The sequence below is a fragment of the Talpa occidentalis genome, unplaced genomic scaffold (genome assembly GCF_014898055.3).
Source record: "Talpa occidentalis isolate TD23 unplaced genomic scaffold, MPIMG_talOcc4v2.1 talOcc4.11, whole genome shotgun sequence".
NCBI classification, from domain to species: Eukaryota; Metazoa; Chordata; class Mammalia; order Eulipotyphla; family Talpidae; genus Talpa; species Talpa occidentalis.
Window position 1 is genome coordinate 26,996,132 of NW_023601104.1, and position 24,644 is coordinate 27,020,775.

Below are 24,644 nucleotides of genomic sequence, written 5' to 3' on the forward strand. Positions count from 1 at the left end.
GAGATGTACTTGAAAGGCATCTGAATGGTTATTTCCAACTGCGCATTTTACAATCAACAGAAGGTTTGGAATTATGAATCATAGACCGAAAGGAAAACTCCAAAAGTTCGTACACAAATGAGTACCAGCAAAAGACTGACTTGATGAGGTTCAGAGGTGGGGTTCTGCAGAGGAGATAGTGGGGCTCGTGGGCAGCACCCAACCCAGGTCCACATCCACATGGGGAAGCCTGCAGCAGAGCCAGGTCTGAAGGCTTTGGGGGTTCTGGCTTAAGACGTAGGTCTACACACCAGTGTTCCTTACAGAGGTGCAGACTTCTGGGAAAGATCAAAATTGGGTACATGCCACATCCAGCACTCGGTATAAGTACACAAAGCAAAGCAATGTGGGGTAAATCCAAGGACATGTTGTTCTTTAGCAGAGACTGACAAGCTCATTTAGTAGCAACAATTCACAGTCCACGAGAAAATGCTGAATCTCACAGACGTAGTAAAATTCAGGCAGAGACAGCCAAATAGCACTGGAAGCTATTTTAGACGTGCATATCTGAATCCATAAATCTTTATTTCTTTTAACAAAATAGGCCCAATAACATTACCTATTACAGGGAAGGCTAGTGAGAGAGGTTACAGTCCCCATTTCAGAGATAGAGAAACTGACATGTGCAGGGGGCCAGGGACAAGAGGAGAGCAGAATCTTCCCTACACACAGCAGCCCCTGGAGCTCACACAAAGAGCTCCCACAGTCAGCAAAACACAGCCTTTGGGTGCCTAAGGAAGGCAGTTCAGAGTCATTAAAAATCTGTCCTGTCCCATCCCAAAAGGACATCTGGATAAATATGCACTGGGGAGACATGACTAGCAGGCTTACCTGAGGAATTTAATCCAGGGTTGCTTTAAATTCACAGTCCTTACATCCTGGTCTGTGGTTTCCTTGCTGATGGAGTGGCAATTCTATAAGCACTTCGCAGGAGAATTTCCCTTACATGTCTTTCTCTCCAACCTTTTCCAGGAAATAAAAATTAAAGCTACTAACTGTATAAACTACCCCATCTAAACAGTCTTTCCCCATTCTTTCTGATTTTCTTTTCCTGATCCCTTTTAAATGTATTTCACACTCCAAAGGTTGCCGGGCTGATATCCTTGGGGAGCAGTCTTATCCATTTATGTGCAGAGTCCACAAAAAGTGCTTGGCCCTTCTATGCAGTCTCCACACAGAGATAGAGGAGGGTGGGAGTGAGGAGACAGCAAGAAAATGTCAGTCCAGGTGCTAGGGAAACAGGGCCCAGGGGCTGGTCTGCTGAAAAACACTATCAACTCCACTCTTTAACTGGCTTATTAGCCAGGCTTCTTGGAAATAGCAGGGAACTCTTTTCTAAAACAGCTCATTATGACATAGTTTTGAATATGCAGCAATCTCTTACATGTTTGCCTTAAATGCAGTGGTGTGCAAAGGAAGCTCAAGAAAAACTCCAACCTCTCAGAGGTTTCTTTCAAGCCCCTAATACAGCATAAAGGTCTCTGGATTTGCTCCTGCCTGGCCTACCCCTTTAAGCTCACCTTTTCCTTTTTCTCCCTCCTCCAACCTCATTTCATCCCAGCTGCTCCACTCTGGGTGCTTTAGTTTGTCCCCAACTGCCCTCCTCCAGCTACCTCTCTGCCTTAGAAGCCCAGCCTCTCTCTGGCAAAGCCTTTCCTATGCGCAGCCATCCGATGGTTCTCATTGAGAGAAGTGCAGTGGCTGCCCACTCCCCTGGCTGTCACTCACTGCATCCAGCTGCTTGTGCAGCACCCACTCTCCACCTGACCACAGGCTCCCTGACAGCTAGGCAACATCTCATTTATCTTTGTGTCAGACACACAATAGGTAGTCAAAATGTATGTGAAAAACAATCAAACAAACTGAATGCACTTGTATTTTGACACCACAGAATAGCCGAGTGGTATGCTGAGAAGAAGTTATTATAATTGGAAACAAACCAAAAGCTCTCAATAGGAAAAAACTGTAAGTAATATACCCACATTAGGGAAGTCTCTGTAGTACAAAGCAGATCTATTATGTGTTGATGTGGACAAAGGGAAATGGAATAGCATGTAAAAATTCTCAAAGAGTTAAAGAATTATGAGCAATAATTATCTCTAAAGAGGCCATAATACTGAGGAATGGGTTCGATTTAAACTTTTTATTTTATGCATTTTCTTAAATGTTTGAATTTTTAAAGTACATATTATGTTTGGAATTTTAAAAATGGATAAAAGATGACCTCTCTTTGAAATAAATTTAATTCTAAAAGTTTCCAAGTTAACAATCCTCTCAATTAATAGTAAATGAAGCAATCTGCAACAGACCCATATTGTTCCTGGAAAAATAAAGACTAGTAAAATGACACTCCTTTTGAGTCCTTTTGATAGTATTTCCCATTCTGCTCTCTGATCCTCTTCTCCCTCTACTGACCTGGTATCAAAACTTGAGTTATTTCTTCTCAATATATATGTGTTGGTCTTGTCCTGGGCAGAGGTACAGGCACACCACAATGGATGCAAAAGGAAAAGGGAGTCGCATATGGGCCCTGACGTCGTAAGGCTCCCTCTATAGCAGGGGGCACCAAGACCAAGAATTTAAAACAAGGCAGCATGTGAGAAGTACTATCAAAAGGGAAAAAGTAAACAGGAGGGGTAGTCCTTCCAAACGGAAAAACTATAGGAGCCTGTGAAAGAAGTGAGCTTAGAGCAGGGTGGAGCAAGACAGGTAAGGCTGACTAGCAGGGCCAGGCAGCCCATCAGGGAGGGCTCATCTTTTATACTTTTCTGGCTAAATATTTAAAGGGCTTTCTGCATGCAAAGTAAATGAATGAAATCACCACACTCTTAGAATAAAATTCAACTCTCCCCATGGTTACAAGGCCCACAGGTTCCCAGGTTACCCCTTGCCCACACCCCAGTCCTTCCTGCAATGACCCGCCCTCCAAGTTCCTGCCAGCCTCCAGGACATTCTACCCTGCTGTTTCCCTCTGCCTGGCAGGTAAATTCTTTCAAAACAGGGTCTTTGTCTTCTTCAAAATTTTATCCTCAGTGCCTAGTACACAGTAGGAATTCAGTAAAAATCTCTGAATAACTAAGTAGATAAAATAAAGTTCTAATTTGAAATAGGAAAGAGCTGACAAAGGCAGAAGCACCCCTTTAAAAACACATCTGGGGCCTCCCAGGTGGCGCAGCGGTTGAGCGCTGGGTTGCAAAGCTGCCGGCAGCCTCTGCAACGCTGGTTCGATCCCCAGCTGCTCCCGGCCACTGGAGGAGGGTCCCACATGGCACGCAGACCTCTCCTGCTGCCTGTTGCTCCCCTCAGCAGTGTACTTCAGTCCTTCTGCCTGCTCTGCTCCCCGCTCTAGCTCTGGTGAATTCTCTCACCCTCCCGCGCTTCTGACTGTACCCAGTGCTTGTATAAATAAATCTTTAAAAATAAATAAATAAATAAATAAATAAATAAATAAACAGAAACTCATCTGGATAGGTTTTTCTTAATTACATAAATCTAGCTAGACAATAAATCACGTCACACCTGCCCTAAACCACAGGGAACAGAGTACTCAGCCAAGCACACTAGTACCTCTGATTTGCAGGGTACTGTTACAATCATATATAGGAGCACCTCAGTCTGGACAATTTTCTATCTTACTTCACAGTTGAGAAAACTGATACTCAAGGCAAACAACCTTCCAGGAAGTCAGAGTCAATAATTGTGGGGATGAAGACTCAAACCTGAGTTCCCTGCTTGGTCTAAATCCTATTTGCTTCCACTAAACCCCAGCTGTTATGTTAGGCTTGGAAGAGAATTGCTGCTCCTATTCTTGAAATCAGCTGTACAGGATTTCTAGTTTCCAACCATCCAGAAAGACCATCAGTGAAATGTATCAACAGGGCAATGTGGTGTGATTTAGGAAAACCTCCCCCTACAAACAGAAAATACTAAGCAAGTTTTCACAATTGCTCCTCATTTATTTTGCTTCAGAGTGAATATAGCTCCTCTTGATTACTGTTATTAGAATGTCTAAACTTTTATAAATAATAAGTGCCACTTAGGAGCATTATTTTAACTGTGAATTAAAAATCATAAGTCTTTTGTTTAAAATGCAATCCCGTGTTTTGCTGCACACTTCCAAAGGTGCAGGGCTGTCATTTCCTTGCAGGCAACCTATGATTCAGTGAAATTTTTCATTGGCAAATTAGGTTAGTTTATGCCAGAAAATGAAGTCATCATCAGACAGACCAAGAAATGGGCCATTCCTTACCTAGAAGGAGAAATTAACTGAAACATCTGTGGGGAAAATTTGCCTTTCACATAGTGTCGATTTTAAAAAGGTATGCAAGACCCTGAAAGCCTCAAGCACACACCTAACTATGGTTTACCCCTGTGACCATTCATATATGCCTGTTTACTCAAGTTGAAGTGGGAGATACAGGTATTACTTGAATGAGTCCACACACCATAATGTGGGACCCAGTAGTATGGTGTCAGTTTACAACCTTCCAGAGCTGGATTTGGGCAGACTTGTTTGCAATTAATCTACATGGACACACACAGAATCCCTGTAAGGGTGGGTTACAATGATCTCCAAAAGGACAATCAATTTTGTCCTTCATTAAACCCAGCAGAGAGGATATGGCATTCATGCAATATTCCCTCCTGTGTTTTATTTTCAAGATAAATTAGGGTGAATACCAGGGAACAGGAAGACAGGTTGCTGCTTTGCAAGCTTTAAGACTTATAGGACATTATGTAATAGACATCTCCATAAAAAGGGGAGGTTCCATATTCCCTATCCCACCTAAGAAGGGGTGGAGCTAAGCAACCAGGTGAAACTATATGACACGGAAGGCAGGTGGGCTCAGAAGAGCACTTGGAGGATACACAGAGGAGAGATAAGAGGAAGACACATGGAGAAGAAGGGATCACTTGTTTCTCAGCTTTGAATTTTCACCAAGGACTTAGGGGACAGGGAGGTGACTTGTGGAGGACACACATGCTTATGTGGGAGCTTTGTGTATGCCTGGCGCTGCCACCATAATATATTTGAAGATAGGAATTGTCTCTTCCAGAGACACCTGGAAGAGACATGAGGGGAGGCTGACGATGGCAGCTGTTACCTCAATTTATACTTTGGTTTTTCTCCTTTTGTCCCAGACTTGCCTGGCCCCTTCTGCCCCTTTCCTATGGGTACTGACCAAAAGGTACCTTAAACTTGTGGCAGGCTTTCGGGCCTCAGTGGCCCTGCTTTGGGCCAAACCTGTTCTGCTGAGCATTTACTCAGGAGGAGATCTGTAACTTTGGGTGTTTCAGTGGGAAACTTATCCTTTCTGCTCATCTCTCTCTATGCACACTAATTCTATTAAAGTTTCTTTACACTAAGAGTTGCCTTTTCTTTGTGTACACAGATGGCCAAACCCCATAGAGTACTTGAGTTTGGGGGTTCTGCGGTATCCCTCAGTCTGCTTGCTAACAATTAGGATGCTAATCAGACAAATGTTGATTGTTTTTTATAAAATACTACTTATTACTTCAAAATTAAAACACACACACACACCCTACCAGAAAAACAAAAACTATTTTCACCATTACGTGTACCATGTTTAGCTCTGACCATTTTTAGTCCCAGCAAGTTAGATGCATTCCATTTTTAGTGGCAACTCCTTCAGGAAACACTTTTTTAAAACCTGTGTTTTGAGAAATGAAGTTAATGGGCCAGAACTGGTTTATCATGAAATACTCATCAAGTTGGGAAATAAAGTTCAAACCTTTCCACCCTTAGGTGAATGAAATCTATATTAGGACACTCTCAGAGTAACTTTCTAAAGGTCATTTTTCAAAAGTTAGTGTAGAGAGTTGTAGAAATAATAAACGTGGATTTAATACTATTATCTTGTCAGACATCATCTGAACAGGAGAAAACATGTTTAATTTACTAAATCCAATACAGTGGCAGATCACCTTAAATTACAGCAGAACTCAGAAGTTAGATCTTTGTCTCTCTCCACCTAGTTATGAGGTCAACTTTTACACAGCCTCCCAATTTGTAACAGCAATTTTAAAAGCTAGCAAAATTGGAGTTCCACATGAAAGGAGCAGAACGGCTTGCCCTTCTCCACTCCAGCTCTACCTGTCTCTGAAGAAGGACCTTCATTTGGAATGAGCTCCTCCTGCACCCCAAAGGATAAGGGGCAGTGGCCCCCTGCTGCCCCTCCAGGCTCTGATTTTCAATATTCTTTATCTGTCATCAACACATGCCCTCATGTTACAATTAACTAAATCACAGCTTATCTTACACTCCTTACAGTTTAGGTTAATGTTTTTCTGATGAGATTTGGTAATGGTTAATCACTTCTCTGGTACATTGATTCTTAGCAGCTTTCATTTCAGAAAATTATACTTAATAACCTAAAATGCTGGCACAAGAGACTGCACCCAAGCTACTTTGTCTATAACCCTATTAGAAGCCCTCTTTTGTGTGGGAGCTTCGTGTATGCCTGGCGATGCCACCAGAATATACTTGACGATAGGAAACTGCCTTGCTCTTGGCTTGTACATACTCATCACTCATTTAAATGTCTGTAGAACAAATTAGACAATGAATAACCACTTAAATTTGTCAACATAGAAGCACAAATAGGGACACAGCAACCTGCTACTCTGTATTCATTCAGTCATTTATTCTCTTATTTAATCAATATTTAAAGTACAGAGGAGACATTGAGTGAGTCAAACAGGTATGGCTCCTGGTTACTGACAACAGACATTGGACAAATATCAGACAAATGACTATCCAATTGCAAATTGTGACAAAGTGAATAGAATTAAAGTAATTGTAAGTAAGGGTAAGGAGAGACCATGAAACATTGAGGAAGGGGATTGTATTTATTCTGAAACTGAAAGCATGAGTAAGAATTAGCCAATGGGAGAAGAGAATGAAAAAAAGCTGTTTTCTAATCTTTGGGGACAACATGTGCAAAGATCCTGAGCTGAGAAAGTGCTTAATGCACTCTTGAAACTCAGGATAGTGTCACTAGAATTTAACAATAGGCAGGTAAAGCAGGGATGATTGTGAAAGTTAATCTCTCCTTTTTCCTGAGTATCCACTAAATACGCTTCATTTAAAATAATAAAAGATCATATGAGTCTTAGTATACCTGCTGAGGGGTTAATTCGCAGGGTAAAATAAAGCTTCCAAGCAGGAGTGTGACAAACAGCCCTGCATTTCAAAAAGAATATTCTGCCTGCTCTAAGGTGGTGGAGGAAAAGGAGGAAGTAAAAGCAACATGAGAGGCTGTTCAGAGGGCCATTGGAAGTCAGAAGACCTGGCGTAGGACCAGAATGGGGGTGGTGGGTAGGTTTGGTATGAAGGTTGGAAGGAACCCTCGAAGTATTGGATGATAGATTCAACATGAGATGAAGCAGAGGGGCACTATGTGTCTGTGGCTTTATGTGTATCCAACTTACCTGTGACCACCAGGAGCAGTGTTATGGGGTCCATCTCTCAGGCACACACCTGGGTTAGGAGCTTTGATGGAACTGCACGACCCCAGGATCTCCTAGGATCCTAGCTCTGGTACAGGCTACACATACATTTCTCCCAGCCCACCTCAGAAGATCCTACACCCTGGTCCATGTCCTGGCCCCCTGAGGAAAATAGATGCTTGTGAGAATGCACACACTTATCCTTGCCAGCAGCTGTCAACCAAGGCAGACCTCTACTCGGGGTCTCCATGTGGGAAGTCCCCTCCCCAACCCTACCAACTTGATATCTCAGCTGATGACTGACTGGGAAATGTCACACAGACAGTGAAATTTAATCTCTCCTTCTCTTGAGTGGCCTATAAACATCCTTCCTTTATAATAACAAAATAAAAGCCCTGCTTCCCAGTGAGTTCTGGCCTTGGCTGCCCCAACTGTCAGGGCCACAGCTGAGGACCTCTGACCTCCCAAGCTTTTAGTTTCTGCTTTGTATTCCCTCTGCTCCATTCCCCTGACATGCAAAGCTCTTCTTCAAACATCCTTTGATATCCAATTTCCCTGTTCTATGGCCCCTACTGTCAAAAGCACATTTCTGTTTTCTTGCTGCAAGACTGACCCAAAATCCTCTGTGCGCTTATCATTTCCTGGGTCTGCTCCTGCATCCCCATGCCCAAGTGCTTAATTCTCACAATCCCCCAACCTGCTCCTTTCCCAGGGACACCTCCTACCCCGGAAGATTCCCCCACTTTTTCTTCTATTAATATAAAACAGTCCTCATCATCTCCTGCTTGACCACTCTCTCTCTGACAGTATTTTTCAAAATCATATCCCTCCATTTAATGAGCTGGATCGTTTTCTAAAAGGGACCACCAGATACTTCTCAAGGCCTGGGGGAAAAGCCTCATTCCTCTATTTCAGAATCAGTCTGCACCCTAAATTTGACTGGCTCTTGACTTTCAAGACTTGGTGGTAAAATTACTGATTGCCTATTACATGTTTGGCAACCTGTAGGTTGCATGTCTCTCTTCAAACACCTTCATATCTCCCCTGTTCCTAAGTCCTTACCCTGATTTTAGGTGCATGACTCCAGATAGTATGCCCTGTGCAGGAGGAAAGGAAGGAATTAGCTGTGAGCTGGCTGACCACAGGGAAGGCACAGTTGGACACAGGTTGTTTTCCTGTCAGGGGCAGGACTAATTTGGCTGTAGAGGACTGGCGCTGAGCACCAGAACACTGCCATGGGGCAGAGAAAGGGAGCTGTAACCATGACTGCATGGGTCACCGGTCATCAGATAATAAAGAGTTAACTGGATGCAAATCTAGGGTTATCTAGATGTTCCTTTGTCCCTCCTCCCCACCTCCATCCTGGTAAACTAAGGACGGGGAGTGCAATGATTTCACTTGCATAGTATAAACCATGAGGGAAGGCATCCTCCAAGGCCTCACAGTGAGGTTGGTGTACCCCAGAGCAGAGCTCGACCCCCATGGTGCTGACTGCAACAGAAATACCACCACAAACACCACGACTGCAAGGACCCCCAAGGTGGCAGTCAGCATCCAAAATTTCTTCCCTGTCTGGCCCCATCTCCACTACGCAGGCCCTGCCTGCACTGTGGGAGATCTTAAAGACCCGAAGGCAGTGGGCACAGATGGTACAGGGATCCATTCTAATTCCCATGGCATTCGCATTGTCCTGGCAACTCAAGTGCAGGACAGATCCCAGATACCACAGCCAGCAAAGAACTCTACAAAGGCAACACCAACATCATTTGCATGCAGGGGAGAAGCCATCTCCCATCCTGTCCATTTACACAGGCAGAAAGCGCCCTGAGGCTTGGATCTCAAAGGCCCTCTGCAGTGCCACAAATTTTATGGAACGAAAGGGGAATGACAAAAACTCAGTGAATTAGAGGAAAGATGAGGGGATTGCTTCCCCTCTCCTAATGTTCACACTATGCCAGTTACAAAATAATTCACCCATTTGTTAATTTCTTTGGAACTCTGAGCACCCTGAGTTTCTAAAAGTTATTTCTCTGCTAGAAGATGAATCTGAGATGAACAAGGCCACACTTGGGAAGATAGGGACCACCACACCTGTTCTGTTCTCCCCCTTCCACACAACTTACCTGTCATCTTCCCACACTTCCTCATTGCAAAACCAGCTTTTCCCTCACGGTTGGCTATGCACAAAATATCTTTCTGTTCTCCTAGTCACATCAAAGCACTTTCATGCTATGCAGACAGGTCATTGAGGGAATGAAGAAAATTAACAAGCCCACATAGGTTATTTCTATTAAAATTAGCCTCTCAGACTGTAGTGTCTATCAGTTCCCATAGAACATAAACTCTGATAAGTTTCTTAAAAACTCTCAACCTTTCCAGGTTGTGTCAACAGCTTGCAAACAACAGGTGAATGCCGCCTCGGAGTTATGCCTTTTCTTCTGAAACAGGGTTTGGTCACTAGCAGTTTCCACATTTATCTTCATCTCCCTGCTCATCTCATACAACCATCTTACAGGATAAAGACCAACATCTTTCAATTATGTATAAGGTCCCAACAAGACTGAACTCTTATTACTTTTCCATCCATGTCTTACCCCAATTAAGGCTGGCTCCTTGATTCTTCAAAAGATCAAACTCTCTTTGCATATAATATTCCTCTACACAGAGTCCTCTTATCAAGTAACCCTTTCTCCTCCCTTTGGATGTTCATTTAAAAATCACTTCGTCAGACTAGAGAAGTCTCCCATTTACATTTTCATAGTTCTTACACATTTATTTTGAAGCACCTTCCAGAGTTGGTAATTATTCACAGCATGTATAGGATTATATAATAAAAGTCTATCTTCCCCACAGAATAAAAGTTTCAGAGAGCAGAAACAATGTACCATTTGCTCCATAATTTTAACTTGGCACATAATATATGCTTAGTAAGCATTTGTCTAAATAATTATGTCAGTTAAAAATTTTCCAGCTCTAAGATACTTCATAAAGTCTAAAGTTTGTCAGAAACTTTCATAATTCCACTGGAATTCAACATTCTTTCTTATCAATCCCCTAAGCTAGTCTCTTCTCCTGCCAAGGTCAGTATCTTGATCATTGCTCCTCATCTGAAATGACATCTTTTCTCCCCTCTGTCAATTCAAACCTAGTCACCCATTAAGATGTAGTTACAAAGGAGACAGCGTAACATAGTGGACTGGAGTCCTGGATTCAAATTTACCCAACACTGCTTACTGTTGTATGGTCATGGCAAAATCTACTCCGAGTTAAATAAAATGACATTTTCTGGCACATAGTAATACTAGGTAACTAACAGCTCTGCTAGCCTACTATAGGAATAATACACTTCTACTCTTTAAATTAGAACATCTTAAAGTCAAAGTCCCGGTGCCTAAAAGTTGACATGCAGAATGAACCAATTTCATACACAAAATTAGTTGCCAGAATAATCAAGGATATTATCACTAGTTGGCTAAAAGTTACATGGATTCATTCCCACCAGGGTCAAGCAAATCCTAGAGGTGGGCTGCTCTTGGGTATAGGAAAGCAATTTCCAACATGATGACTTCTTTCTCAAAGAAGCCAACAAAGTACTGGTTTCCACTAAGGCTTAGTTCAACAAGGAGTGAATATGCCCCTTTTACTCCACAGTTAACTTTCCTGGTAGAGCTGTAGAGGATGCATAAGTATTAAACATGGGCCTCTCCCACAAAGTGCTAACATTGTAGCCAGAGAGAGAAAATTGCCTCAACAATGTGAGACAATACAGAATTCAGTTTTAAATGGGGTGGTAAAAGCAAAGTTCAGAGAAGGAAAAAAATGCAAAGAATCATTCTTCATTGAATAGACATCTATGAATCAGCTGAACAACACTTGGCAGCTCTGGTTAAAAAACCAATACATGCCTGCTTTTCAGGAGTTCCTATTCTCACTACCTGCGATCCCCTCCTCTCCATCCATCCAAATCCTGTTCACCCACCAAGGCCTTGGGCAAATCAGACCTCCCGTATGTAGCCTTCCCTAACCTTTCCGGACCAGTTCCACCTTCCTCCATCCCCACCTTTTAAAATTTCTCTATTTTTGTATACTAATTTTACCACTCCACTCACTTCATACTGGCATTGCCTGTACTGTCAAACATATTCATCTTTTTTATTAGGTAATTTTCATTTCATGTTTTTTCAATATGCATTTTCTCCACCTACTTATGAACTCTAGGTATCCGTGGACCTTGAATCTTCTGCAGCAGATTTAAAGCCAATGTATTTTTATTTGAAATAAAGTAGGTCTTCCTAAAAGCAACAGAAAACAGAAGGAGGGGGTGAAGATGGAAAGCAACCTTTATGGAAAACAAGTTTATGTGCTGAGTCCTTTCCTCAGACCCATTTAAATCCTAATCCTCCTAGAAGGAGGGTTGAGCTTTCTTGGAGTCCTTGCTCCCCTCCTACACACATCTTATTAAGCATGGTCATCAAACAGCCAGCATCTGCCCACCTAGGACCTAGCTACATTCATTTCTCCAGTGGGTGTGTGTTTCAGTGTTTCCAGAATCACATTAGTAATTACTTGCTGTATCCAATGGGCTGGATCACCTCTGCTTGCTTTGCTCCTAATACACCCATCAACCAAATCTAACTCCATAGGCAACCACTGATAGAGAAGAACAAGAGCTATTTTTGCATGACTGCCTATTTGAACAAAATCACTAAGGCCTCAAAATGCAAGTAAGACCATCTAAGAATAGAGCAGTTTAAAAATGATGCCTAGTAGTTTTGCCAATACGTACAAAACTATACAGCACTTTTACTATGTTTAAAGGAAGTCCACTATTCTCCATTTCCCAAAAAGTTCTTTGTTCTTCACTCTAATAAAGTAAATTATTCCTCACCTTGGGCAAGTTGGTAGGAACGTGCAAAAATTACATTAAATCAGACATCCTTGAGATCAAAATAGATTGGAACAGGGGTTCTCTTTGTTTAAAATAGTTCTTCAAAGAGAAAGCAAAAGAGCTTAAGGGGAGAAAAAGTTGTCTAACACCCTCAAGCACTTTGGAAGCACCTAAGATCTACAAACTATTGATATGTTAATTAAAATTTACTTTTATCTGGGCTAGGTGTTGGCTGGTCTTGGTCCTATTACCCAGTGGTGCTTCTGGCCTCTATAATAAATTTTTATTTCCTGAAAGGCATTAGAAAATGCTTCCCTTTCTCTACTTCAGACTAGCTTCCTCTCATTCACTATAATTTAGTAAGACTGCATTCTTATTTGCTAATGTTATAAGGCAGAGCAAGACATAATCCATTAAATCCATCCTCCATGAGTCTTCTGGTCAGATGAGAAACTAACCACCAAAGACATGATAAGGAGAAAAGCAGATTTTTAATCAGTGAGTGATAAATAATTGTGTTTACTAGCTGCCAGAGTAGGACCTCTCTTGAACTGTAAATGGCTAGTAAAAATCCTTTTCAACAATAACCCTCCCTCAGCAATCTTTCAGCATTGCAAAGCCCTCACTGTTGAAAATTATTTCTGTGTACCCAACATTAATTCAGATGAGACAGTTTATCTCTTTTGATTCTATTTTAGGAAAGACGCCTTGAACCAATCAGAAAAGAACATGCAAAATAGGAAACTTAAACCATCAAGAGTCCAATCCAAACTTAAACGTGTCTAGGGAATGTATTTTAAGTTTGAAGGAGTCTATGTTACTTTATTAGTTCACTATTTTGGAACAGAGGTTGATAACCTGTGGGCTGAATGCCTGCTTTCATAAATAAAAGTTTTATTGGAACATAACTATATTTGTTGACATATTGTCTATTGCTGTTTTCTTGCTACAGAGGCTTGGAGAAGAACCTGGAGAAGAAACATAAGGAAGGCCCGCTTGCTTCTCTCTTTGGACTTGCACCAGGGACTTGGGGGACATGGAAGGAGACACATGGAGGAATCCTAAGTGAGAGACCTGGACAGAGGCTGACAATGGCAGCCTTTAACTAGATTTGCACTGTGATTTAGTCCCTTTTGTCTCAGACTTGCCTGGCCCCTTCTGCTCCTTACTTATGGGCATCAATGCTTTGAGCCAAACCTGTTTAGCTGAGTATTTACCCACAAGGGGATGGCTAACTTTGGGTGTTTCATTGGGAAACTATTATTCTTCTCTCTCTATGTACACTAATCTGTTAAAGTGCTTTCACACAGAGGGTTTGCTTTGACTTTATGCAGCAGAGAGCAGAACCCATTTAGTGTGTGTAGGTTTGGGGTCATGGGGTGCCCCATTCTTAGCCTGCATGCTAATGAATATGCCAGTACTACCTGTAAGAAAACTGAACTAAACTATCATATAATAAAATTAACAGATAGCATATGCACTGTCCCAAAAATATTTTATACATATATATTATGTAACATATATAATATGTGTATATAATGAAGATATGAGCTCCTCAAGGGCAGGATTTTGTCTGTTTGGTTCACTGTGGAAAATTAGTGTTGAGAAAAGTGCATGGCAGTTGCAGTTATCTAATAAATTCATGAGGAAGGAACGAAAAATAGTTCACACAAAAATGCCATGGAGTTTGTCCTGGTACAAGGCAAGGGAGCAAAGTGAAGATGTGAAATCAGGTGGTTTCAATATGTTTATATCTCACTGACTCTGTTAATACATGGTTCAATCAGCAAGCCCTATTTCTAGCTCACCTTGTTTTCAATTAAATAAAGACCCTTTGGCAATGGGATAAGTAAATCTAACCTGATTAAATGGCAAGCATTTATTGGAGGTTGATTTACTTAGCACTGTATTAGAAACTATAAGCCTAAAAAGAAACATAAGATGCTTTTTTGCCTGTAGCACACATAGAATAGTGTGGTGGTTAAAAGCACCAACTCTGAAAGACAGCCTGGTGTCCACAACCAGACTTCATCACTTATCTCTCACATGACCTTGAGCATGTTATTTAACCACCCAGGCCCTCAATTTCTCCATCCATAGACATGGATGATTATTGTATCTAACCAAGAGGATTGCTGCACAATTACAGCACTGGTCACATCGTAACTACTAATATACACCTGTGAGTGACTTATGATAATTATTATAATTACTTAATTCTATGATTGGAAATATAAACTCTGTACCTGAGGCATTTAGTGAGTAACACAGTATCATGGTTTATAATCCCACACCTTGGTAGGGCTGATGGCGAAAGAATACAATTATCCGTAACGGGCCTCCCTGGTGGCACAAGTAGTTGGGCCCTGTGCTGTGAAGCTGTCCACAGCCTCTGCAGTGCTGGTTTGATCCCCGCTGGCTAAGGAGCAGCCCACATGGTGGGGCAGACCCCTCCTGTCTCAGCCGCTGCTCCCCTCAGCAATGTGCTTCAGTCAGTCTGCCTGTTCTGTTCCCTGCTCTGTCTCTGGTGAATCCTCTCACCCTCCCGCGCATCTGGCCTGTGCCCTGGTTCTTGTATAGATGAATAAATCTTAAAAAAAAAAAAACAAAAAACAATTATCTGTAAGTCCCTCAGTACTTTCTTTGGTTGATTTCTACCTACCCTTCATGCTAAGCTTAAACGTCACTTTCCGGGAGTAACCTGACATGACAAACAGGTCCTCCGATTGGGTCAGCATTCACCATGCAATCCCACACTTCTTGCACTCCGCACCTCCTTGCTGCAGGTGACTCACTCCTGAAATCACTTGTACAGCAGACTGTCCTCTTCATGTGTGCAGACATTTTCGTCTGTGTGCCTTGTTCACTTCTGCTTCCCAAGTAGACCTCCAGCATGCCTGAGGACTGAATGTGCGGTGGGGGCCCCAAATGAAAGACAGATTAGAAAAATAGCAGAATGGTGTGTAGGTCTTGCTATTTTCCTTTCCTTTTCTAAGGAAAAAAAAATTTAAAAATAACAGTAATATGTAATTTCTAGAGCAGAATGCATATAGCTTATCCTTAAATCTCAAAACCTCCCTTAAGTAATTACAGAGGAAGTCAGGCTGGGTTTCTCTTCTATTGAGACAGATTATTGGAAGCATCTTGCTCACTGGTTCCTTTCCATATCTCTGAGAATTACCAGAGTACATTCCTCAAGGAGGGAAAAAAACATGGGAGGGAGATTTTCTTGCTCATCCATCGATTTCATGATTGAAGGCAATACTACATACTAAACTTTTACCTGTTCATTCAAATAGGGTACTTAAGTTGTAACTATTCTTGTCGAGTTCATATACATTTAAGTATATAATCTCAGGGCCTCCCCAGTGGTGCAGTGGGTTGAGTGCAGTGCTATGAAGCTGTCCACAGCCTTGCAGCATGGGTTCGATTCCCAGCCGGCCAGGGAGATTCCCACATGGTGTGGCAGACCTCTCCTGTTGCGCCCGCTGCTCCTCTCAGCAGTGTATATTGGTCATCTGCCTGTTCTGCTCCCCGCTGTCTCTGGTGAATCCTCTCACCCTCCTGCGCCTCTGTCCTATACCCCAGCTCTTGTATAAAAATAAATGAATCTTTAAAAAAAAAAGTATATAATCTCATCCCTCTACTCTCTAATTAGCAATTATTAAATTCAGAAATTCTGAAATATAAGAAGCGAATTCTCTGAAGATTCTCATCTAATGTCTTATTCTCAGGATATTATCAAGCATGCCCACATTCTGATGAAATCATAAAACTTCTCTACTCAGCTATCAAAGATGGAAAATAAAAACTAAGGAAAAAGAATGAGTCTTACTATACAACGCAAATGAGTAAATTTTATAAAAGGCAATGATAAAAATTATAATCCCTTTAGCATATCCTTCATTATGAAAATTCTTCCTGAGGATTTTGTGTTCTATACAATCATTCAATCCTTAAATTCAACTAATATTTGTTGTGCACTCATTCATTAATTCAACTCAACCAATATACGAAACAGCCTCCAAGCATGAGGTTCCTGCCAGGTGTGGGAGGCTAAGGTCATGATATGCGAAATGTACCCAAGTAACTGGCTAATGGACAGAGAAGACAAGCATGCACTACTTGTGCTATGCTCCACGGATCAGAGCTGGGCTTTAAACAGGTCATTACAGGTCTGGGGTAGGAGAAGCAGGGAAACTCAGAGTGACCTTTCACATAAATTTGACAATGTAATTTTATGTCTAGTAACTCTAATGTAAAAAAATCAGGACTTTTTACTATTTAAATTCTTTTTCTTTTAAATTGCATCTTATAAAAATATTTCTCCACAATGGACTGAAAGTAAGGGAAGTCTTAGAAGCCTCACTAGAGGAAAGGAAAGATAACAGAGCCAGAAGGAAGATAACAGAAGAGGGAGAGCAAGCGCATTTCCAGCTTGGAAGAGAAGCACAGAGCAATCCAAAAGATTTCCTGGAGGAAGTGGCATTTGGACTCTATAGGCAAAGCTATGAGAAAGGGACAGCACCTTTTGCGGGAAAGGGAAAGGTTGAGTCCAGGAAGTAAAGGGTTTATACAGGATGCAATCTGTATTTAAGTCTTTGTAAAGCAAAGGGCAGGTGAATAACTAATAATAATAGTGGCTAACATTTAACTTACTGTGGTGGGAATGAATTCATGTGTTCTTTCCAATTACCTGCAGGGACACTGATCTGTGAAAATGGTTCCTGGACAGATGAAGAATATTAAATCAGAAATGAGGGGTCATCTCAGGAAGACATTGCATTCAGGGATAGTTGGTCACGATTTCTGATCTCTACTGTCTCCCTCCCCCATCTCCCACCCCAAACATGAGGGTGTGGTATCACTGGGACTGAGTGAGGTTTACAGATATTCTCTTTAAACTAAAGACATGAAATTGTCTCAAGAGTTTCTTTTGAAATGGTGATGTGAGCCCCAGGATGACTAGGCAGCCGAGCAAAAACAAGGACTTCTCAGGTCCAGCAAGACCCCCATTACTGCAGCCCCCTTTCTACTAACCTGGGGAATGCTGCTCTGAGCTGGGCTGCACCTGGCTCCTGGTATGTGTAGCCATCTCTCACTGATGATATTTTGTGCCTATGGCTAATTAACTACAGACCTTATCCTAACCTTACAACCTGTGTTCTGCTCCTACCACTTAGTACAGAAAGGCTACACTGAGTAGCTTTTAAGTAAGTGTGACATGATCTGGATAGCTGATTCCAGCTCGGGCCTGGCTGCCCTCAGAGAAGGGCAGAAAGTAAGGCTGGTACAGTGAAGGGAGCCCTGGATGCTCTGACCAGGACCTGGAGCCTGAAGACAGTAGGGAGCTAATGCAGATAGATGGAGCATAAAAATCATAGGAGAGGCTCTTTGCCTCCACAAAGAACATTCTTTGGCTCAGCAGGACAATACTATGGGAAATGACAAAGTTACTCATATGGCCCTAGGTCACAATCCTCTTGAGAAAAAAAAAACAGGTTGAAATAACAGAATCAGCTCTTTCTAAACCAAGAAAATCTGATGCCTGCAGTCATTCACAAGTACACATTTTGCAGATAAAGTCTTAAAATGTCTAGCTAGGAAATTCCTGGCCTGTTTTTAAAAATGTATACACATAAACATGTGTATATATGTGTGTGTATTATACATAGCTATATATATCTATACATATACACATATCTATAGATCTCATTAAGGTTATAATTTTAGTTATTTAATTAAGACCATTCGAAAGTTATTTAACAATCTTTTAAAATAAATATGTGTAGGTCTCAAGAGCATCATATATCACATATAAATATATAACATGCATATATAAAAATACATATCAAATTTTATACACACATGTCCCCTACAATCTGAATCTGGAGCATTTCTATGAAAACGTCTATAAGCTGAAATGGTTTAAAATATAGAAGAAATTACCATTCATTAATATGGTAATATTTTTGAGTGTTCCCAGGTCCTCAAAAAAACCTACCGAGGAGCACTAACAAGTGCCAAAAGCAGGGCAGCACTGATACACATACACAGCCTGCACGGAGCAGTTCCGAAGGTGCGGGGAGGCTGGTCTTGCTTCGGTGCCCCCACCTCCGGGTCCATGGGCGCAAAGCAGTGCTGAAGACCTTGTCCACGCTTTGGCTTTTGTCATAAAAGTAGAAGCAATAGTCCCTTCCACATGTCTCTCCAGGACAACAGCTACAAATGCAGTTAATGCAAACTTTTGAAAAGTTGGGGATGCCCAGATTCACACACAGCTCTACCCTTTCTTCAGTTATTACACATATTTGGTATTTGTTCTGATTTGCTTCCCAGTTTGTGAGGGTCTCCCGCAATTTTTAAGATGTCAGAAACCACAAATCAAAGTCCGCATTAGTGCAGTAAATTGGTTGTCTTTGCCAGGGCAAAATTAGAGAGAGAGAGAGTTAACTGTGATGGCCTCAAATAGGTGTTCTTTGAGGACCAAAATCATGATTTTTCAATGTCTTCCCATCTGAAACAGGGGAGCATAACTCACTAGAGCCAAAACCGTTTCTGCCCCATGAAGTTAAATCCCTACACTTGCAGTACAATCTCAACAGAAGCCCTTAAAACAGATGTCATTTGAGAGGAGTTCTTATTTCAACAAACAGTTTTAGGTTTAAACTGAACTGCAAAACTTAGTTTGACTTACCACAGACAGAGGCAACTCTCTGGGGAGGACTTTTTTGTTTGTTTGTTAATCACTTGGAGACTGATGTCATTGCTCTATCTATCCAATGTCACCTCTTCCCCTCTCCCTAAAACCCAAGTGAACTCTGGAGAAAGTGGGAAAGGGCTGAAATTTCATCTTTATCCCTAACTGGCACACAATTCCAATTTACTTATTGCTCAGGTAAGTCTCAGATTTCAAAAACTATGAGCAAAAAGAACATATGATGTGCTCCATAAAAGTGGAAAAACAACAATATTATTATGATCTGTAGCACTACTGTTAGGCCTGGGTGTCATACAAATTCCTTCACTGTATCCTTATTTACAAAAATGTTTGTTGCTGTGACTAAATGAAATTAGGTCTTAATATTTATCTCTGTTGCATGAATAAAAATTGCAACATTTGGCAAAAATTTATAGTCAGAGTTTTCTTGAGTAAAAATTCTACAAACAAATGGTGTATCTACAAAATGGTTTACCAAGACATATGTCTACCAATCCCCATGGATGAAGCTGATTATGTAATTGGTTTTTTCAATGAGGAGTATTATCTCTATACCTTGTTCTTGTTACGGCCATCAGTTGAAGAGAACTTAACCCTTTGGCCCATATTTGCACACAACCTCCAGGGTCTTTGTGCATTGGCTCTATGCCCAGAGGGTGTAAGAACTTCTCAGTGACATCAAAAAATTATGGAGACTCCCTTATCACTGTTAAAATTTTAGCCCATTAACTAAGAACTTTCACAATTAGCACTGCTTTAAGATAAATATTTGTAAACCCTAGAGCATCTAATTTATTTGAAAAAGAATAGCAGATGTGACATGTGCTCACCAAGCCCTGAAGATTCAGAGGCCCTAGGATCAAACACCCCAAGCTAGGAATCTTGAGTCTACCTGACCTGGAGACACTGTTCTCTTTCATGTCTGCAGAATGCAAAAAGAAGCTGGTTTCTAGGACTTTAAATTTTGTCCCTTTTATTGGGAGGTGCTCCACTAGTGAAACTTTGTAATGGATTTTCAATGAAATGCAAATACAAACCACATTCAAGGGCACCATTTAAAGTGAAAACCCACACAAGATTTCTCAAGTAAACCACTGGCTTTAAAGGGAGCCTGGCTAACTTGAAGGGCAGGACACTTGATCCTGGACATGCTGCACCACACCATACTCTGCTGGATCTGACCATGGAATTTCCAAAAGAAACTCCCTCCAACAAAGCCAATAGCACATTTTTGTGGCTTCAGAGTGAAGTGAGGTTTCTCTTTATTAGAGAGAGATGGCATTGCTGAATGGACTCCTTTTCTCTCATACAGTACACTGACACTGGTCTTAGAGAGTTGGCCTCCCCATAAAATACAAAAGGAAAGGGAAAGGTCTTGGTTGAGGGGTCATATGGTTTGGGAGACTAAAGTCAGCCTCTAAAAGTCTTGGAAGGAAGAAGCAATTCAGTATTGCAACTGCACTGAAGCCAAGAGGACCTCAACAGTGTAGGCTCAAAAACTGAATAATCTAGTAATTATTTTACATGAAGCACCCAAGAGTCACAAAACCATGAAGTGATCAATGACTAGCCTTCTTTAATGAGCCGGGGGTTCATGAGCTTAGTTCACACTGAGAAGAAAGAGTTAGCCATGTCTAGAGGACATGAGATAATTGTGTCTAAATGCCAAAGAAATGAGTGGAACAGCGTTTGTAGGTGAACTATTTAGAACTGACCCACTGGAACCCACACTTGGCCCATCAGCATGTTCTCAAAAAGCACTGTCTTGATGGAGGATGACCACTTTAGCAAAAACTGGCCCAAGAATTGGGAAGGTGAGAAGACTAATTACAAATCTGTGGTAAAGTTTCAGGTGTGCTGTAGATGGCACCATTATAAAGATGCCATGGACATGGAAATGTAAGTTAGTAGGTACAGCTAAGAAAAGACCTATTGCCCACCTGGGCATCCAGTTCAGGATTTTGACTGTACACAGAATAGTGTGCCGACTGGCAATGTGTACCTGAAGTAGGACCTACTGTTACCCCAAAATATGAGGAGAGCAGCAACTTAAGTATACTCACCCTTTCTTTTCTAATGAGCTAACAGCACAGTCCTGTACCTGGATACCCCCATCCTGGGGGTCCCATATCACAGAACCATTCCTTTAGGTAAACAGTTATGACAAAGTAGTGAAATAGATAAGTCACCCCAATGATCACAAACATCAATGAAACACGGGATTTCCAACTTGAAGAGGATATAGAGCACATCAAAGTATGTGCTCACTTTATAGAGGAGGTAAGGGAGGCAGAGTGTGTGATGCAGCTTCCTGGTCTCTGAGAGACAGCTAGACTCAGTCATCCTGGATAAGTTTTGTTGCCAGCCCTACCACGAACACACTGGATAAAGCCAAATTCTTCTTTTTTTCTTCTCCTGAGCCTCAGATTCTGCATTTGTAAATAGAACAGATAAAACTAAATGGCTCCTGGGTCCCTGCTAGCACTAACTTCTTGTGTGATCAGTGCTTCTAAAATTGTGATGTGTCCAGGTGGGGAAGTTCATTTACCCCCTATCTGCTTTATGCTCCCTTAAGTGAGCAATTTCTTTCCTCTGAGGCTCTCATCTTACCCATTATTCAGAGTGAGCTGCCTCCTGGTGTGCTGTCAAAATACATCAGCTTCAAAGACAAACACACACCTTTCAATCCAAGGCCAAGATAGTTTACTGTATAATTTATGATAATGTTAAGTCTGTTTCTCATAAATGTTAACGGTGCCACTTTTTTTTTTTTTCATAGATGGGTAATTCTCAGAAAAGCAGCTGGATGTTAAAAGTTACATTTTTTTCTAACACCCTAACTGCCTCAACCAACAAATCTGATTAAAACAAAATAAAACTTCACTGGGTTGCACAGACAAAGATTCTGTCAGGAGCAAAATAAAATCGTTCAAAGATTCTGTTCTCATGACTGTTTATCTACCATGATTGAAGTTTGCATGTGCACACTTTTCTCCACTTTAATATGTAGATATTAACAGAGAGAGTTCTTTACCTTAACCCAGGTTCTTTCTATTTCTGTAAATTGCTAAATTTGCTGTACATTAGTGTTAGGATAATACAATATGCTAAAGTACCTCCCCCAAAGTAAATTCTTTCCTGCTAAAAATATTTTGCCATCAAGTATTCAACCTTTTCTCATTTAAAGAATTAGCAAACTTTATTTTGAATTAGAAATGCCATCACTTCATCTTTTATACCCTATAGAGTTGTTTTGAGGAATTTTCTTAGACATTGGGAAGCTGGGTTTTGAAATCACTTGAACCTTTCAAAGTCATTCCCTAACAAAAGAAAATGAGTTGATAACTTCAGTTTAGCTACTATACTGAGGCTTCTGAAATTCCAATTTTTTTTTTTTGAAGCATCATACAATCTATCAGCACAAGAATGTAGGTATTCTTGGGCCTCCCCTGGTGGCGCAGCGGTTGAGCACTGGGCTTCGAAGCTGCCCGCAGCACTCTGCAGTGCCGGCTCGATCCCCAGCCACCGGTGAGGGTCCCACATGGCGCGCAGACCTCTCCTGCTATGCCCGCTGCTCCCCTCAGCAGTGTATTTTGTCAGTTTGCCTGTTCTGTTCCCCGTTCTGGCTCTGGTGAATTCTCTCACCCTCCCGTGCTTCTGACTGTACCCAGTGCTTGTATAAATAAATAAATAAATAAATCTTAAAAAAAAAAAAAAAAAAAAAAAAAAGAATGTAGGTATTCTTATTTGAGGCCATAAGACAATAAACACCTAACATAAAAGGTAAAATTTTAAAGTCCACAACAAAAAGCCAGAAAAATGGTACCAAATAAGGATAAATGGTCTCAAATTGCTTGGTATCAGGAACAGGGTCCTAGTCCCTCTTTAACTTGGTAACCGCACCATACATTCATTCATTCATTCATACACACAAGACATACTGAACCTGCCAGCAAGGTACTAAGCTGGGCACTGGTTATACAGAAATGATCTATCTAACAGCCTCTGCTCTTGAAGATTCCACAGTCCAGGGGGAGAAAAAGACATACAGATAATCCTACCGATGTGTTGGGGATGTTGATAAAGATACATATAGGGTATTAGAAAGAAGGGTGGTGGTGAGGAGGAATGTCAGGGTTTCAAGGTTTCTTAAAGGAGGTGATGCCCCCTCTGAGTGGTAATACCTGCCTTGTTTTGGCTTCACAGACCAGTTGTGAGGCTCTTGTAAGATAAAGCCTTGGAAAAGCCCTTGTGAACTAAAACACAAAAGAGCTGTATGGGATTATTTTCCATGGTGAGAAACAGAAAGCTGTAGCATAATGAATGAGCTCTTTTGCGTCTCAGGCTATTAAGAAAAACATCCAAACATTTGGAAGAGGGCTTTCAAAATCCAGTTGCAGCTGATTTTCTCCATCTTGTTTGTATATACAGAGAACTTAAAATGAAAGGACTAGATATCTGGCTCCAATTCATAGATGAGGAGACACAGGCACAAGGCCCAGAGAGGTAGGGAGGATTCTGCTAAGGGGAGGTGTGAGAGAAAGATCAGGAATCAGGTGAGAGTGATGGTAGGGATGAGGTTTCCTCTCCACACTCCTCTTAAGGATGAGACCCTCCTCCCTGCTAAAACAGGTGAGTGACTCTTTATATGTTTTCCCCTCATAAAGTCAGAAAGGAAACAAAATTCTCATTTAAAACTCCCCAAATATTTTTGCAACATTTTCCCCCTCCATTTCTTTCCAAAGCAGACAAAACTGGTGTTAGGCTCAGCTCACCTCTTAGTGAAATGAATATGAACCTGTAAAATCTGTACTGAGTGACCAAGATAACAACTTCAGTGTAACAGGAAATAAAAAAGGAATCCATGAGGGCTGGGGTCCTTGGAAGATATTACAAAGGCGGCAGGTCAGCAGGAGCTGGGAGCTGAAGTCTGAGGACACTTGGCAAAGAGAGGAAGAGGGGCGGCTACTGTAGAGCAAGGGGTCGTCAGGCTAAGGGGCAGGGCACACTGGGCTTGCTGCTGGACAACCTCCCCAAGAGACCCTCAGAGGTCCTGTGCCATCAGGGCTTGTTCCACTGCTACCCAGCAGGAGTCCAGAATCAGAAAAGCGTTAGCTGTTCCTTGAACGCCTTCTGTCTTACTTTATTCTAGACCATGAACCAAATGGCAGCGGCTACTTGGGGTGTACGGAGCTGACAGATTTATTCTGCGCATGCTCACTGTACACGCCTGAGGCCACAAAGAGCCAGAGAAATTCAGTCTTTGTGTCGTGAAGCTCTTAGCACTATAGGCAGACACTCACTCACTCTGTAGTACAAAGTGCCCAGGGCAACGAAAGTGGTGTGTACAAATGCCAGGGGTGCAAGGATTTTGTGAAACAGAAAAGGAAGGGGAGGGCACAGACATGTAAAAATAGAGGGTGTTTGGGGAGGGAGGAAAAGCTAGTGTGTGGATGGCTGTTTGTTGGGCCATGGTTCTCAGCCCCAGCTGTCCATCAGGATCACGTGGAGAAAAACAAGAACACA

General features: G+C 41.6%; 1 protein-coding gene across 25 annotated transcripts in view; it reads right to left on the minus strand.

The window, feature by feature from the left end:
* The window catches only part of RORA (RAR related orphan receptor A), a 672,136-nt gene that overhangs the window by 566,055 nt on the left and 81,437 nt on the right, over positions 1-24,644 (minus strand). For 4 of the 25 annotated variants that reach the window (XM_054687766.1, XM_054687770.1, XM_054687793.1 and 1 more), the window contains 2 exons: positions 11,715-11,801; positions 871-1,002 (listed from right to left, as the gene is read on the minus strand). The exons of 14 other annotated variants lie outside the window; for them this stretch is intronic. The gene's annotated coding sequence lies outside the window, so the exon portion shown is untranslated. 7 more of the 25 variants (XM_054687761.1, XM_054687765.1, XM_054687758.1 and 4 more) reach the window with 6 other exon arrangements.